The sequence below is a fragment of the Crocuta crocuta genome, unplaced genomic scaffold (genome assembly GCF_008692635.1).
Source record: "Crocuta crocuta isolate KB4526 unplaced genomic scaffold, BGI_CrCroc_1.0 scaffold103, whole genome shotgun sequence".
In the NCBI taxonomy this organism is placed as follows: Eukaryota; Metazoa; Chordata; class Mammalia; order Carnivora; family Hyaenidae; genus Crocuta; species Crocuta crocuta.
Window position 1 is genome coordinate 2,182,964 of NW_027529192.1, and position 18,032 is coordinate 2,200,995.

The 18,032-nt window shown below is 44.9% G+C and overlaps 1 long non-coding RNA gene across 2 annotated transcripts in view; it reads left to right on the forward strand.

Annotated features, from left to right (window-relative positions):
- LOC144226801 (uncharacterized) overlaps window positions 1-14,584 on the forward strand; it is a 497,259-nt gene extending 482,675 nt beyond the window's left edge. The window contains exons 1-3 of one of the 2 annotated variants that reach the window (XR_013333741.1): window positions 5,306-5,410; window positions 12,603-12,682; window positions 14,083-14,584. This is a non-coding gene — a long non-coding RNA (uncharacterized LOC144226801). Of the gene's footprint in view, window positions 1-5,305; window positions 5,411-12,602; window positions 12,683-14,082 lie in introns of those variants that run through there. The other variant, XR_013333742.1, reaches the window with a different exon arrangement.
- Window positions 14,585-18,032: the final 3,448 nt, after the last annotated feature.

Consider the following 18,032-nt stretch of genomic DNA (forward strand, 5'->3'; position numbering starts at 1 on the left):
CTGGAAAACACATTTTTAACAAAAGCAGAAAGTTAAAAACAAATACAGCCCGTGAACTTCACTCACGTGAAGGGATCTTAAGCGTGCTCCTCTAGTGAATGGTTGCAAAAAGGTCGTCAGCCTCCAGCCTTTCAGCAGTTTTGATTAGTGAGGAAGTTTTGGCAGATCCATCAAGAGCCACCTGACTTCTTCCTGCCCACAGCAGGTATCTCTTCCAAGGAAAGCTGGTATAATCTTATTCTCCGTGTATTCCTCACTAGATGAGAATTACTAAGACAGCTGTGACGTAGTGGCAAAGTAGAGTCTGGCCACCTGGTTCGAGTCCTGGCTTCCTCATTAAGCAGTTGTGTGACCTTGCACAACTTTTCTATCCACCTTATACGTATAATGGGATCGATGATAGTAGTTGATGCATGAGGTTGCTGAGGAAGGGATTACATGGCATCATAATACACATAAAGGGTTTCACACAAGTCCCAGAACACCCTAGATTTCTCAGATGGTAGCTACTTGGGTAGACAGAACCCTCCCAATACTCCCGTAACCCAGAGATTTACAGTGGACTTTACTAAGAACCTGGTATCTCCCAAAAGTGAGTGAGTGTACCTGGAGAGGAAAAGTCAGCTCTCAGAACATTTTCTCCAGGATATCGGAAATGATATGCACCCAAATAGAAAGGAAAAATGATCATTAATTGTATATTCTTTTGCTGATGATGGGAAGTGAATTTGAATCCTGATTTGGGCGACATTGCATACATTCCAAAGCAGAGATCCCCAACTACTGGTCTTTGGACCAGGGGCGCTCCGTGGCAGCCTTCAGCTAAACCGGAATAACAGAGACACTTGGGTGGGTTCTTCCTAAAACTCAATTATATTTGTATCCATTTTTTTGAAACTTAGCTTGTCTTTTTTTTTCTTTTTCTTTCTTTTAATATAGCTCTTGGCAGTTTTTCGATTTAAAGTGTTAATCCTTGCATATGCCGTATGCAGACTCCGCCACTGGTGGGCCATAGCGGTGAGTATGTGTGCTGAGTGGTGCGTCTCCTCCAGGGATGCCGGCCCAGGCCCGCTCACAACAGGGAGGGCCTCGGTCAAGTGCACCTGTCGTCCCAGATGAATTCCACCAGCTTTTCCTGAGTCCCTTTCCTCCGCACTCTGTAGCTTTAACACTCCAGGGTTTTTCTGGTGTTGCTGAGTTTCTAGCTTTGTCTCCACAGATACCGCAACAGATGGGGAACACAGGGACCCATCAGTGATTCTTGGCTCACCCTCTACCTCACTTTACAAACGAATGATGAGATCAATACCTCTGTCACTAAGATGCTTGGAAACTTTCCCCTTTACTCCTTGGTGATTTTGCGTGACTTGCTCACTGCTTATTTTGATCATTGCTTTTCTTGCTGTTTTATCCCCTCCTTCCAATCTTTAAAAAAAAATTATATATTTTTGAAACAGAGAAAGAGAGAGTGTGTGTGTGCGTGGGGAGGAGAGGGGCAGAGAGAGAGGGAGACACAGAATCTGAAGCAGGCTCAGGATCCGAGCTGTCAGCACAGAGCCTGACACGGGCTCGAACTCACAAACTGTGAGATCATGACCTGAACTGGAGTCAGAGGCTTAACTGACTGAGCCCCCCAGGCACCCCACCCTCCCTCTAATCTTAAAGGGAAAAGTTCCCATGCTCCATTTTACTGTTGCCTTCAGCCTTCTTGAAGGCAGTGATGTTTTTTACTCATCTCTGTCTCTCTACCTCTGGCACAGAGGTTTGGCACACACTGTTCACCCTCGGTAAATACTTATTGGTTAAAAGAAGAATTATAAGGCATTCTGCCTGAAGTTATTTTTGCCATGTCCACAGATCCCCGAATACTCGCCTTTTTGAGAGCTCTAAGAAGGCAGGCCGGTGGGGGGAAGGATGAGCTCCCCAAACAGGTGAGAGCTGCTCCGGATTGGCCTGCAGTTGTGTTTCTGGAGCGAGTCCTCAGCCTGTGTGTGGGCGACACAGCGTGCCCAGCTGAGTATGGGGCTGTGCTTCCCTCCTAACACAGCCCGCCAGGAGCCCCTCTCCCTGGGCCGTCTCTTCTGGGCACCCACAGAATCATAGGGCGGACATCAGACCGTCCGCTGAGCCCCAAGCTAATGTGTCTCAGATGTAGGCTGACAGATTAGCCGGGCTTGACCTCCCTTTCCTGAAAACGTTTCTGCCAGGACCGGATAGCTGTGGCGTTGGTCTCTTCTGAGTTTTNATGCTTGGAAACTTTCCCCTTTACTCCTTGGTGATTTTGCGTGACTTGCTCACTGCTTATTTTGATCATTGCTTTTCTTGCTGTTTTATCCCCTCCTTCCAATCTTTAAAAAAAATTATATATTTTTGAAACAGAGAAAGAGAGTGTGTGTGTGTGTGGGGAGGAGAGGGGCAGAGAGAGAGGGAGACACAGAATCTGAAGCAGGCTCAGGATCCGAGCTGTCAGCACAGAGCCTGACACGGCTCGAACTCACAAACTGTGAGATCATGACCTGAACTGGAGTCAGAGGCTTAACTGACTGAGCCCCCCAGGCACCCCACCCTCCCTCTAATCTTAAAGGGAAAAGTTCCCATGCTCCATTTTACTGTTGCCTTCAGCCTTCTTGAAGGCAGTGATGTTTTTTACTCATCTCTGTCTCTCTACCTCTGGCACAGAGGTTTGGCACACACTGTTCACCCTCGGTAAATACTTATTGGTTAAAAGAAGAATTATAAGGCATTCTGCCTGAAGTTATTTTTGCCATGTCCACAGATCCCCGAATACTCGCCTTTTTGAGAGCTCTAAGAAGGCAGGCCGGTGGGGGGAAGGATGAGCTCCCCAAACAGGTGAGAGCTGCTCCGGATTGGCCTGCAGTTGTGTTTCTGGAGCGAGTCCTCAGCCTGTGTGTGGGCGACACAGCGTGCCCAGCTGAGTATGGGGCTGTGCTTCCCTCCTAACACAGCCCGCCAGGAGCCCCTCTCCCTGGGCCGTCTCTTCTGGGCACCCACAGAATCATAGGGCGGACATCAGACCGTCCGCTGAGCCCCAAGCTAATGTGTCTCAGATGTAGGCTGACAGATTAGCCGGGCTTGACCTCCCTTTCCTGAAAACGTTTCTGCCAGGACCGGATAGCTGTGGCGTTGGTCTCTTCTGAGTTTTCTAGAGTCTCCTTAATGTGCACCGGTATTTTTCAGAGCATCTGTCTCAAACTTGTTTCAGAAAAGTCAGTGACGTTCACTGAGTTTTTAGGAAGCAACTTCAATTTCTAAACCAAATGATGAAGGGGCAGGTTATGTTTAGCACATCCATTTTATTGGTTTCGATTCTTGTTTTTAAAAACATTTGCAGAGAGGGGCCAGCCAGCTGGAACCGCAGGTCGAGTCACCTGGTTCCTGAAGACATACTAAGTGTCAGCACGCGGTTAATTAGCGTCAGAATTAAAATGCCTCCTCTTGCAGGTGGCTCACTCACCTGGCTGGTGTATGTGTGTGAGTGTGTGTGTGTGTGTGTCTGTGTGTGTCTGTGTGTGTGTGTGTGTGGTGATGTGCTAACGTATACTGACTCTGCACTTGGTTAATACTTCCTGAGCTTGACCCCCGTGTCCCCTGACCTCCATGCTGTTGGTCAAGGCCACTGTGGGCATCACTCCGGTCAGCTGTCACAGGCTGGGGTCCTAGTTGGGGGGAGGAGGGACAAGGCCCAGGTCCTGTGGGATTGTGTCCGGGCTCCCCAGCCACCAGGGGGAGCCCTGCCTCTGTATTGCAGGGGTCCCTCCTGGGGGGCGAGGCCTTTGCACAAACCTCAGTGTCCCAATGCACCAGCCTGCTAGACCGAGGGGGGAGGGTCGCCCGCTAGACCGAGAGAGGAGGTCGCTTGCTAGACCGAGGGGGGAGGGTCGTCCGCTAGACCGAGAGAGGAGGGTTGCCAACCTGCTAGACTGAGGGAGGAGGGGGAGCACGAGCAGCCAGTCAGGGATCGGGCACCACAGAGAAGCCCACTTTGGGCCAGGCTACGTTGAGGGGCTGGAGACGGGGTGACGTGGGAGGGGCCGGCCCTGCAGAGCTGCTCCAGGCATTTGGTGCTTCGGGCACAGACGGGGTCTGTTTTGCGAGGAGGGGTCTTCCCAGCGTAANAGCCCCCAGCCTCCCTGCCTCGGTCACCCTCTCCCTGCCCCGCCAGGGCGCCGTGTTAAACACAGCAGTTGCATCGTTGTACGTGTCCCTCAAACCACACTGTGAGGCGGGAGGCTCATTATCCCTGGTTCGCAGAGAGGCAGGTTGAGGCACAGGGAGGGAAGTAATCTGTGCAAGGTCACTGGAGGAGGAGGAGGAGGAGGAGGAGCTGGGATTTGAACCCCGGCTCAGTGCTGGAGTCCACGCTCACAGCTAATCCGCGTGCAGCCTCTCAGCATTAACGGAAAGGCAGCATCGATCACCCCTCTCCTGCCCAGAAGCCCCCAGTGGCAGAAGGGATTAAGGAAGTCCTGGGCCCTGAGCCTGGCAGAAAGCACCGTTCTGACCTCCTCACCCCGTCGTCCAGCCTCCCGGTACCGTCTCCCAGGAGCCATCAGGCTGTTGTGCATCTTGATCTTTCTATTTGTCACACTGTCCCTCTGCAGCCCTGCTCTCCACACACAGGAGAGAAGGCTCTCCCACTGCACGTGCACTCCCTGGCTCCTGGGAGAACATTCTCTGCGCTTCCTAGGAGGTCTCCCCACCTGCCCTCTGTGCTGCCTTCAGCACTGACCTGGCCTGTTTCTACCATAGGAAAGGAACTTGGGTCAGAGACTGTTATTTTACTCCCAGCATTGAGCTCAGTAACTATAGAAACACACACACAAGATAGTAAAGCAGATTCCAGGCAGAAAGAGGCTGTGAACAATCCGAGGCTCAGCAGGTGACAGCAAATCAGGGGAACTCCAAGTAGCTTGATGTTCCCTGGACTATATTGGATCCAAGCATAGAGTCAGATGAAGTACAGATGTGAACCAGCAGAAAGTCTCTTTTTCAGGCATCAGATACTCAGGATAAGATTAAACTTTCTTTACCTCATTATGAGGGTTATTTCATTGAGGGTTTTTTTTTTCTCTATGTCATACAAGTCATTTTTTTTAATAAAGGGAGTTCACGTTGTTGTTCATGCTTTTATGTAGCTTTTATTCTTGAGACTAGTAAAAGTTCTTGGTGATAATATATTTACCCAATTAGAAGTTCAGAGCAGCAGGATGGTAGTGTGGGCGTAGTTACACCGCAGACATTGTTTCCGGTTCTTGATTCCATTGGCTTCCTGCCTCTGACTCTTACCCCGCCTAGTGGTGGCTGCGAGCATGACCCGCTCATTGGACTGGAGCCGACCTGGAGCACCTCCGGGTGTTCAGGTAGCTGCTTTGTTCAAGACAAAATGCAGGTAAGTAGTAGGCAGAGAAGGAGGGCTCAATGTGACTTACTCTATTGGATTATATTTTCATCGTGTGAACATGCAAGTTGGGAAGGTATTAAAATTAAACCTATTATTGGAATGAATGTGCCCAGACAAGAAGACCCCCCTCTAAAGCAGGGCTTGCTCACTGGGCCAGGGGTCTGTGCTTCGGCTGCCCTGGGGCTGACACAGCGCTGACTGGCGCCTGGGGCACAAGAGGGCATCGGGGCTGTGGTCGCCTGCTCTTGACTTTGCTTCTCCAGCCCCCAGGGCGGTGCCGGCACGTAGGAGATTTATAACTGTGCAAGGAAGGGATGAGGAGGGAGAGAGGAAGACGTGTGAGTCACCAAAATGTTAAATGTTAGCATTTTTACTTGTTAAGGAGTCACTTACATTTTAGTGTCAGAAACATTCTGAAAATTAGCACCATTTGTTAGATGTGCTTCTAAGGAACATAAGGGTGGCTTATTTGCAGGTTTGCTTGTGGGCCTGACCGCGTCCTGTCCGCCTGTGTGTTCAGTGGGAGGAACAGGGAGTACATACCTTGTCAGCTGATCGGGCTCAAGTTGTTATGGTGGTCAGACAGCTGAAGTGAAGCAGCCATGATGCGGGGGAAAACGTAGTTCGTCACCTTGTAAATCATCATAAGACTTAAATTGAAGAATAGCTCAATTGCATTATATGATTGAAGCAAATCTGGAAAAAGACACTATAATTCAAATTTGACACTTTTTAAAAGCAATCCAGCCAGAAGCACTGGCTTGCCCTGGGTGGTCTTGGCTTACCCCCAGGGTCCCCTGTAATTATTATTAGAACTGCTGTGATCTATAGGTAATGTTCTTGTTCAGATGAGCAATTGTATAGTCACCCCATGTACAATCAATAGATTTGAAACACATTTTTCTGATTTTTATTAAAAATGGTAAAGTGTATTGAAACATCACCGCTGAGGATACTACATAACCTTTATTTAAAAAAAAAAGNTCCTAGGAAAAAAAAAATTTTAAAAAAACAGGTAGAGTTATAATTTGCATACCATAAAATTCATCCATTGTAAATGTGCAATTGCATGATTTTTAGTAAATTTATACTTTTCAAACCAACTTCACAGTATAACGTTAGAGCCCTTCTTTTATCTGAAAATGTTTGTTTCTAGCCTCTGCTCCTTTTTTCAGTCCTAGATAAACCACTGATCTCCTTTCTGTCTTGAAAATTTGTCTTTTTTGGGACAATTCATTTTAATATGATCATGGAATATGTAGTTTTTTGCATGTGGCTTCTTAGGATGATGTTCTTGATGCCCATTCCTGTTGTACCAGGTGTAAGTCCCTTTATTTGCTCATACTCCTCCATTTTATGGATCTACAGTGTTCTGTTTATTCAGCGGTGCAGGGACATTGGGGTTGTTGACATTTTTGCTACTGTGACTAATCCTGCCATGAACTTCCATGTGCACGCCTTTGTGGGGCCGTTCAGTTTTTACTTTTCGGAGACGGATTCCTAGGACAGGACTCTCTGGGTGTTTCGGCAAATTTCTGTTTAACTTTTCCGGTAGTTGCCAAAGCCTTCTCTAGAATTGTCACCTCATCTTCCACCTTCCAGCAACATGTAAGGGCTTGTTCCTCCTTGTTCTCATGGACACTTGGCAAAGTGGGTGTAGAGTGCTGTCTCTTTATGGTTTTATTTGCCCATAAGGACTGGTGACCTTGAGAACCTGTTCATATGCTCATTAGTTATTCGTATATTTTCTTTACAGAATGTCTGTTTCACCACTTTTTTTTTAAAGTTATGTTGTTTGTCTTCTTACTGAGTTGTAAGAGTTCTTTGTACATCCTAGATAAAAATCCTTTATCAGATACAAGTTTCTTCTGTGATGCACAGATATTTCTTTCCAAGGCTGTAGTCTTTTCGTTTCTGCCTGGAGCCTTTTGAAGCACATGTTTGGAATTTGGATGAAGTCCAGTTTATCAGAATTTATTCTTTTATGGAGAATGCATGTGGGGTCACATCTAAGAACTCCTTGCCTTAAACCTGTGTCACAAAAATGTCCTCCTATGTTTTCGTCTAGAAGATTTTATATTTATAGCTCTTCCATTAAGTTGATGGTCCATCATGAATTAGTCTTCATGCATGGAGGAGGTAAGGAGTGAAGGTCACCCTTCTGCCCTCACATACCCAGTTGTAGCTGAATCATTTGTTGAAAAGTCTGTCCCGTCTTGCACTGAATTACCTCAGCACATTTCTCAAAATCCAGGTGACCATAAATATGGGTTTATTTCTGGCTCTCAGTTCTCTTCCAGTGACGTGTAAGCTCTCTGTGCACCAGGACCACACTGGCTTAATTTCCATAACTGAATTCTTCTGTGAGCTCTGAAATCAGGTCCCATAAGGCCTTGCTTGAAAGGCCCTCCCTGCCGTCCCCAGGACCCCAAGTGTGTCAGCCATAAACCTGTTCACGCCCTCTGTGTGTGCGGCTTCCTCAGTCTCAGTGTCCAAGTTACATTTGGGGGTGTGCCCCCCCCACTGCTATCTTTGGCTTTAATATCAATAATGCTGACCTCATAGAATACATTAGAAAGTCTTCCCAAACACGGTTATTTTCTGAATGAATTCTTGTGAATGATTAATACTGTTTCTCCTTTAAATGTTTGACAGATTCTTCAAAGAGACCATCTGGGCTAAGAATTAATTATCTTTGTGACACAAGACTTCTAATTGCTAATTCTACATTATACACAGATATATTCAGATTTTTTATTTCCCGAGTCCATTTGGTTAATTTGTGTCTTTCTAGGAATTCATTTCTTCTAAATTATCTCATTGTTGACACAAATTATATTTCCTTATAATCATTTTTAATTTCTGTAGAGTTGGTAGTGATATTCTTTTTTTCTTGATTTTGGAAATTTGTGTCCTCTCTCATTTCTTCTTTGTAACTCTAGGTTGATGTTTGTCAAACTCGTTAGTTTCAAAAATGGACTTGTTTTCATTGGTATTTCTCACTGGTTTTTCTGTTTTCCACTTCCAGTTTTTATTTCCTTTATTATGTTTGGGAGAGTTTAGCTTACTCGTCTTCTCCATGATTGATTTTAGATTTTTCTTCTTTTTTGATAGAGGGATTTAAAGCTATAAATTTTCTTCTAGGCATTGCTTTAGCAACCTCTTATGAAGTTTAATGTGGTATGTTTTTATTTTCATGTGTTCTTGTCTTTGATCATGTTGCCTATTATGTGTCTACATGTGAATTTGTTTGAATACGTCATAATCAGTATTTCTTTACTTAAATATCTAGATATTTATCTAGATTGCTATTTCTCAACAAAATTGGGGTTTTTAGCCATGAGGGACTTTCGGCCATTGTTCAAACATTTTTTTTCTGTTCTGTTTTTCCTTTCTGCCTGTCTGGGAGTCCATTCTGTATATGCTATCTCATTGGTCTCTGAGCTCAGTTCAATTTTTCTTCAGTCTTTTTCTCTGTTCCTAAGATTACCTAACTCATACAGCTCTATCTTCAGTTTCACAGACTATTTCTTCTGCCAACTTGAATATTCTCTTAAACCCTCTGGAGAATATTTCACTTAAATTATTATATTTTTCTATTTCAGATTTTACTTTTGAAAGTATCTTTTCTTTTTTTGTAATTTGTCTCATTCTTTAAAATATCTATTTGTTCATTTATCGTGGTCACACTTTTCTTTAATTCTTTAAACATGGTTTTCTGTACATCCTTGAACATATTTATAGTATCTGCTTTGAAGTCTTTGTCTGCTAAATAAAATACCTGGATACATTCAGAGATAGTTTCTATTGAATTGTCATGGGTTTTTTCCCCCTAAGAATAGTCACACTTTTTGATTTTTTTATTCTTTTCCTATCTTGTTTTTTTTTTAATTGAAAAATATTTTGTTGAAAATATATTGTAGCAACTCTAGATTCCAATTTCCCACAAAGGTTGCTTTTATTGTTGTTTGTTTGTTTGGTTGGTTTTGTTTTTTGTTTAGAAAAATGCTTAGGCAAAATCTGAAATTATGTCCCTTGTAGTGTGTGGCTATTGATGACTCTACTCATTTTTTTTTTATTTTTTATGCTTTTATTTTTAAGCCTAGCTCCCTAAGAATCACCTCTGTGTCTCCTAGTGGTAGCCAGTGATTAGTGATTGGATAGAGATTGTGCTCAAGCACCTTGATGAGACTTTCATCTTCTGCTAAGTGAAGTACGCCGGTCAGAGAAAGACAAATACCATATGAGTTCACTCATTTGTGGAATTTAAGAAAGAAAAAAAAAAGAACAAAGAAAAGAAAGACAAATAAAAAACAGACTCTTAAATATAGAGAACAGACTTTTAACCAGAGGGGAGGTAGATGGGGGAATTGGTGAAATAGGTGAAAGGGATTGAGAGTATATTTATTGGGATCAACACTGAGCAATGTATCAAATTGATAAATCACTATATTGGACACTGGAAACTAACAGTATACATTCCTTTTACTGGAAATGAAAAAAAAGACCTTCATCCTCTGATAAATGGACAAATGGTTATTTGTATGTATTGAGTAGCACATTCACATTTTAGGGAATATCAGGTCTCCCTCTGCTTGGATTCTTGGCTGATTTTTTTCACATCTCTTCTGCGTATGTTCAAAGCGGCAGATTGACCAGGAGTGTGGGGCTGGCTTGGGCTCTGTCGGGTCTCCGCTAAGCACGCCCCCAGCTTCAGTCCAGCACACGCTTGCTGCAGCCCTGACCTCACCCTCAGGCCGGCACAGCCCCCACCTTCCTGCCTGCGCACCCCTGAGTCCGTGGGTTCCCCGTCACATCACTCCCCACCGCCTGTCCTATCTTGGAAGCACCTTCATGCCTAGGGAGGCGGGAGGTGGGGACGAACGGGGTCAGCTCCAGCCAGGAGCACCAGCGTTCCCTGAATTCTGCACTTTTTCAAGCATAAACACTTCTCAGATTGTTGTGTGTCTTTGAACATTTCCCTGCTGCTGAAATGGTTAGTTGTGTTCATCTAGTCAAATTTTATAGTTGCTTTTCAAGGAGGCGATTTGTTAACAACCCTTGACCGTAACCAGAAGGCCTTGTTAGCATTTACTTTTGAATTATGTGAAGCATACATATTATATTGTCTTCATTAGATATGTGGCTTTATTTAGAACTCCCAAATAATTCCAAGACGTGTCAGCTCCTTGTTGCCCAAATGCTATCAGCTTGACAGGTGGAAACTAAGCCCAGAAACGGGAAGAGAAGGCATGATCATTCTCCTTAGACTCATTTCAGAGTGAGAGTGCATTAATCGGCCCCAGTGTGTCTACAAATTAACAGCAGTTTAACAGGCTAGAAAGTGAAGCATTCCAGCTACTATGCCTTTCTCTATTTATGTCACCACAGACTTCACCTGACTGTGTGACAGTTAGGAGGTTAAGATGTGGGACACAATCTTTTCTTCAGATTCTCTGTGTTCATTCTCCTGGACCAGATCTGTTCTTGGCTCTAATGCGGGCAGACATTCTCAGAAGAAAAAGCGTGTGTTATTTGAGGTGTGTTACCTGACGGGGAGCAGCTGTGCGGCTGGCCGCGTCCCTTGTGTGTGAGGAGGCTCTGTCCCTAACCTGCTCCCTTGCTCTCCCCACAGATCCTTTTTTCATGTTCCTTCCCTGATTGTGAGATAACACAGGCCCTTTATGAAAACGTGCATAGAACAGCAGCCAGAGAGGGGTGCCTGGGGGGCTCAGTCGGTTAAGCGTCTGACGTCGCTCAGGTTATGATCTGGTTCATGAGTTCAAGTCCCACGTTGGGCTCTGTGCTGACATCTCGGACCCTGGAGCCTGCTTTGGATTCTGTGTCTCCCTTTCTCTCTGCCCGTCCCTGGTTCACTCTCTGTCTCTCTCAAAAATAAACATTAAAAAAAAAAAACAGCAACCAAAAATCCTGTCCTTCAAACTCTGTGACCACTCAGTGTTGACAGTTCAGTTTGTCTCCTGATAGTTTTATGTTTGTAATGTCACAGAAGCGTGGTCGTACTGCTGATATTATTTAAACCTTTTTTAAAAATTATAACTTAAAATTTAGAAAGTCACTTTGTTGTATGTATTTTGGAATATCCAGAAATAATTCAACTTAACTGGTTATTTTCTTAGTCTTACTGATTATCACATATGTATTTAAGTTTTTATTTTTGTAAATACACTTTTATGGGATGCGGTTTTTTTCATTACATATTTGCTTTTACTTTATAAAACATGCATTTCCCATGCTGTTGTGAACTATATAAACATAAGTGGACACAAAGTATTTTGTGGAAATAAGATAGTCATTTAACTTTTCTCCTACCCTCAAACATCAAGATTTTTTACCCCCCAGATTTTTAGAAGTAAAATCTACTTAATGGAAAAAAGTATTATTTTGTCAGGCATGTTTTCTAAAGAAAGAATTCCAGAATGAAATGGCGGGCTCCGATGCGCCAGTAATCTAAGGTTCACAAGGCAGGACCCACCGCGGCTGTCCCAGTGCTAGAGCGCCATCACCCTTGGCGTATGAAGTCCTTGCCACTCTCGCTCACCACCTACGGCAGTTTTTAAAAATAGGGGCGCCTGAACAGCTCAGGTGGTTGAGCGTCCGACTTCAGCTCAGGTCATGATCTCATGGTTCGTGGGTTTGAGCCCCACGTCGGGCTCTGTGCTGACAGCTCAGAGCCTGGAGCTGCTTCAGATTCTGTGTCTCCCTCTCTCTCTGCCCCTCCCCTGCTCACGCCGTCTCTCTCTGCCCCCCTTACTGAAAAATAAACATTAAAAGTAAGTAGATTAAATGACTTATACCAAAGCTCAGTGTCATCTACACTTGAAAAATACGTAATCCTGTCAGCAAAGAGAAGGACCGCTAGCAGTAGATAATAATTCTTGCTCATATGAGCACTTCCAGGACTGCATAAGGGACATCCATTCAACAGTCAGAATGAGGGGTAGATCTGGTTGTAAGTGTTTACCTAGGAGAAATAAAACTTTTATTTTCCAGTTACAGCTTTTTAACTTAATGTTTTTTAACTTTAATATTGGGGATTAAATAAGCAGAGGCCCTTCCCACTTCAGATTTGATGCCCATATATTATCATTTCAAACAAATGGCTTATTTCCTTAATGGAATCTGATACTTTTCCTCCTTCCCTTTCCCTACCTTGTAGGATCTGAGGAAGAAGCTGACGAAAAGCAGGACACTGAAAAACCACTTTTGGAACTATGAATGAGTACTACTTTTGTTACAGTAAGTGAAACTGAAAGCGGAACAACAAACTAGTTAAATATGGATCATTTTGAGTAGATTCGAGGTGAAATTCGAAGAATAGGGGTATAAATACAGAGCCAGCTCTATCCCGTTCATATGAATTTATAGTTACATTTTATTCATGTGAAGTTTCTTAACCATTCTTTTGCATCCGTATGAATTTGTCAAGTATGAAAAATACCTCAGAGTTGGCATTTCTTCTTGTTTGAACTGAGGTAAAACTGGCACATAGAACCGCGCGAGTTTCTGGTGTAGAGCGTCGTAGTTCGGTATTTGCGCTCGCCACAAACCCCTCTGCGGCGTGATCACCCTCGCACTCCTGCTTACCCTCCACGTTTCCACAGAGTAAGAGCGAGTTGGTTATTACTTGCTTAGCCAGACCGTCTCCCTGTCAGATGTTAGTCAGTTACAGACTCTACCTGGTGTGCCGGGTGAGGGTCTCAGTCCTATGTGACGTGGGTACCGATCAGCCTGTCTCCACCTGGGCAAGTGGGACTAGCATGGTGAGTGACTGTCCCGGGGGAAGGGCACTGCCGACAAGAGGCAGATCGCCCAGTCTGGTACCAGGGTCCGCCCTGGCCCTGCATCTGTCTAGAGTCCCAGGTGCCATGGAGCTTTGAGATGAAAGGTGTGGTCTGGTCAGAGCAGTACCTTGATGGGCCTCAACGGGGAGCGTGCTGGTTGGTCCCTTGAGGTCATCAAAGGAAAACACTCCCACCCCAGCACAGCAGCAAGTGAACACAAAGTGAATGGTAGTGGCAGCAAGACTGCCTGATGGTGTGATGATGGAAGGAATGTGGTGACCGGCTCAGAGCTGCGGAGGAGCTGGGACAGGCAGGGACGAACCTGGCAAGCGCCCTGGAGGCAGCCAGCGGGCCCTGTTTCTACACCCTGCACGAACCCCGCACTCCAGCCCCGTTTTCTGCCTCAGTGGCTGAGAGGCAGCAAAGATGGGTGCATGTGAACAGCCAAATTCAAAACAGCTTTAAAATCAATTCTTGGGGCACCTGGGTGGCTCAGTCGGCTAAGCGTCTGACTGCGGCTCAGGTCATGATCTCATGGTTTGTGGGTTCCGGCCCCGCGTTGGGCTCTGTGCTGACAGCTCAGAGCCTGGAGCCTGTCTTCAGATCCTGTGTCTCCCTCTCTCTCTGCCCCTCCCCTGCCCACACTGTCTCTCTGTCTCTCTCTCTCAGAAATAAATAAAACATTAAAAAAAAATTTTTTTTTAAATCAATTCTTACACCGCCACATCCAGGCCTTCATGCGTTGGTCACCCCTCATCTTCACACAGACTTTCTCATCAAACCATGGGGCAGAGTGCAGCGCTGTACCTGTTAACACTACGTCTCAAATGTGTGCGTGTTCTTCTCCCTCCTAAGTGTGAAAACTCCGTCACTGAAAGTCACTGGAGGAAGAAGAGGACCAGAGCTGGGGTCTTCCTGTTGCGGGTTGAAACGCTGTCCCCCCACTGCTGCCTCCGGCGAATGGCTAATAAAGATCTTATTTATTGTAATACCTCATAGACGTTGTACCAGACCCACGTACATGTAGGAGCCTGCCTGTGGCTGGTGACATTAATGTGATGATCCGTGCCGTGGTCAGTGAGACTGAGTCTCATCTGTTCATGAGTAGTTGGAGCCGAGTCTTGTGCTAGATTCCCGATCAAAAGACTTCTTAATATATTGGAATGACACTTTTTTAGGAAGCAAAAGTATCTTTTTGTTTGATTCAAAGGTTGGAATTTTGTTGTCTCATGCCTCAGATTTCTTTTGTATTTCTTTTTTTAACATCCTACATTTCCCTTGTGTTTTTTAACTCATGCTTACGCGCTCTTTGTACAGTTTTAAAAAGTAATAAAATCCAACGTATCAAAACGGTTCATTTTACTTTCCTTATTTGGCATCAGGGGTTTGATCTTAAAAGTACTAGAATTACTGAAGGGGACGAGGAGGGCCGTGACTACATAGTACAGTGTAAACGGACATTTTGCATTATCCTCATTATGAAATAGTGTCGTTCCCTTTGAAGTACAGTTCTGAAATAACGTGAGACTCTTCTTTTAGATAAACACTAGGAAACGATTGCCATCACTTGTCTTTCTGTGACTCATTTGAATTGAAATAAACTAAAGTCTATTGCAAACTCTTTCTTTCAAATATGCAGGTTCACTTTAATGCCTTTTAGGAAGGCAGTGTGTCTGTTAGTTCTCTTATTCATTGTGTCCTTCAAGAAAAACTCAACTGTGTGTAGTGACAGTGGTGCCGGTCCAGGTGGGAACTGACCTTTTGTGCAGGTCACATCTGCTCCGTCTCTGCTTGCTCGGAGAGCAGACCAGAGGACCAGAGGGCCATGGGGAGGGTTGTGGGAGGCTGAGGCTTAGCCAGAAAGAGCTCCTTAGGTGGAGAAAGGGCAATCAGTGTCTGCACGGTCAGGCCAGATCTCAAGAACTCAGTGGTGTGGTCTCAGGTAGAACACCCTGTCGCAGGAGCGGAGCCACATACACACCAGGCCCACAAATGCTGCCTACGCTGGGTGCCAGTGTATATTTGCCCTGAGAAAGAGCCCTCACCCGCCTCTGCTGGGCTGAACCATGAGCACGTGGCCCATGTTCATGGAAGCCAGGGCTCACCCAAGAAGTTGCCTCTCAGAGCACAGACCGAGAGGAATAAAGTCTATGTTGAGAATGCGCAGTGAAGGCTGACTGGATGGATAAAATGTTGATCTCAAAAGTAGAGTTCTACTTTGCCAGGCACTGGATGGATTGGGTCCTGGGACTGGGCACCCTCCCTGTACTGTGTGTGGGTGGGGTTGGGGCAGGGACACTTGCTCATTGTGCTCACATTACCGAATGCTCTTCTGCTTGACCCCCCGCAGTTACCCCCTGTGCACGTCTTCTCTTGAGCCTTGTTCAGCTTGACTTTCCAGTCATTTGTCCCTGCAGAGGGACTTACCTGATTCAATACGTGACATTCTGTTACACAGTGGAACTCAGGGCCTCCGTATGTCTGTGTTCTTGTGAGGAAAGAGGCCCCTTGTGTTGCCCTGTCTACACTCTACCTGTGCTCATAGCTTCACGTGCCTTCGTCTTACATCACCCTGCCTGCACTGACAGCATGAGACCGAAAGTACCACCGGAGGAAATCACATGCCAGGGAAAAGCGCAGGTCCTTGGTGGATGTCAGGATTACCTGGGACTACAGGAAGTCTGTGGGCTGTTTTCTTCAGAATGGGGTCATCGGACTAGACTGAAAGGGCAGCGTCTCAACAGTCCTGATCATACGATTCCCAACTCATGAAGCGGCTACTTGGAATGAACTTGGTATAAAATAGGAGAACCCTTCAACCACAGCCTCAGAGTATGTTTGACAGCAATCATATGTGTGTGCAGATGGAGTTTTCTTTTATTAGCTGTGGCCTTTTGGAAACGAGCAAGGTGGGCTGTGGTTTAACTGCCCTTATTGTATCACTCAGCACCCAGCCACGGTTTGCACTCCCCTGGCCAATAGGGGCCGGTTTGACTTCAAGCATTTTCCACGAATCAACCACATTTGACAGAGCACAGAGACAAGAAAAGCCTGAGAAAATAAAACACCCCCACCGCACCAGCGCCTTCCTGCCCCCACACTGTCCCCTGCACCACCGCCCTCCCCCTCTCTGCACCTGCCTGTCCAGGGCAGCCCAGGTTGGGGAAGGAAGGGGCTGAGGAGCTGGAAGTCCCAGGAGACGCTGGCCAGGAGCGCCCAGCACTGACCTCAGCCCACACGGCTTCCGGTCATTTGCTAGTTTCCCTTCTTTGCCTTTGTGCTTTCCACATGCAGAAACAGTTCCAGATCTCTAAGAGATCTGGGTATTTGGTCTAAGGAGGCCTGATGAAATTCCTGAAACTGAAAGAGTGGATGGAAATTAAATTTCCTCCTTTTTGTATCTGGTGGGTCTTGTGCTGTTTCCACGTCTACTTGGTTTCTGAAAGTACCTGTTTCATAGAAACTGAAGCTGATTGTAAACAAAAATTCCTTCCCAATTTTAAATGAGACCTTGTTTTATTCTAATATATAAAAACTTTTACTTTAGGGGCACCTGGGTGGCTCAGTTGGTTGGGCGTCTTCCACTCAGGTCATGATCTCACAGTTCCTGAGTTCTTGCCTCATCTCAGGCTCTGTGCTGACAGCTCAGAGCCTGGAGCCTCCTTCGGATTCTGTGTCTCCCTCTCTCTCTGCCTCTCCCCTACTCTCTTTCTCCCAAAGGTAAACATTAAAATTTTTTTGTTTTACTTTAAAAGGATTCATTAGAAAAAGAGAAAAAAATAAACAGTCACTAATCTTCACCCACCTACCATGCATCGGCCATTGTGTTTTACACCCACATTTGTAGAACTATTCACACACATATAAATGAGTATCATACTTAATAGTATTATTACTCAGAAATGATGGTCAAAGGACTGGACAAATTTGCACAAAAAAAGAAACATAAGTGGGCTCAATCTATGAAAATACAGCTATCCTCATCAGAAAAACCAAAACCATGGTGGAATACTGCTTTTCACCTGATTACCAACGTCCTGATGTGTGACAGCATTGTCCTGGAAGGGAACGCGGTGCTGAAGGGCACAATAGCACGACCTCTATCTTTGGGGTAAGTAGGCAGTACCTTCAAAATGACAGGTACACATATCCAAACACAAAATAATATTATAATTTCAACACATTTTATAATAAAAGACTGGAAGTAATCCATTGATCTATCACAAGGAACTGATCTTATAAAATATACGTTCACCAGTAAAACACTATTCAATGTTCTTGTATACTGACATAAAAAGAGCTGAAAGATATATTAAGTGAGAAATGCAGAATAATGTATGTTGTATACTACTCTACCTGTGTGCTGGAAGAAAATTAGACCTATTTGCATTTATGTTTATATGTAAGTCCACATTTGCATACATAAAAACTGGAAAGATGCCCAAGAAAGACAAATGTGACCTGCAAGTGTTTGGGAGGTAGAGACAGTGGTTGCAACATGATTTCTTCGTTCAATTCTTGGAGTGTTTTGAATTTGAAACCATGTGAAGGTGTAATCTACCAGTTTTATTAGGGTCCTGCCATGTGTACTTCTTCAACAACACTTCCTGATTAATTTTCCATATCTTTGACAATCTCTATTTTTGGGGAGATGCTTACTAATCCATCATATGACATCATTGAGCTTATTTTTCTGGTTTCTTATTGGGCATTTGAGTTAATTGGGGACAGTTGAGAAGGGTGCTACAGCATTGCGTGTAAATCTCCGTGCCCTCGTGTGTGTGTGTGTGTGTGTGTGTGTGTGT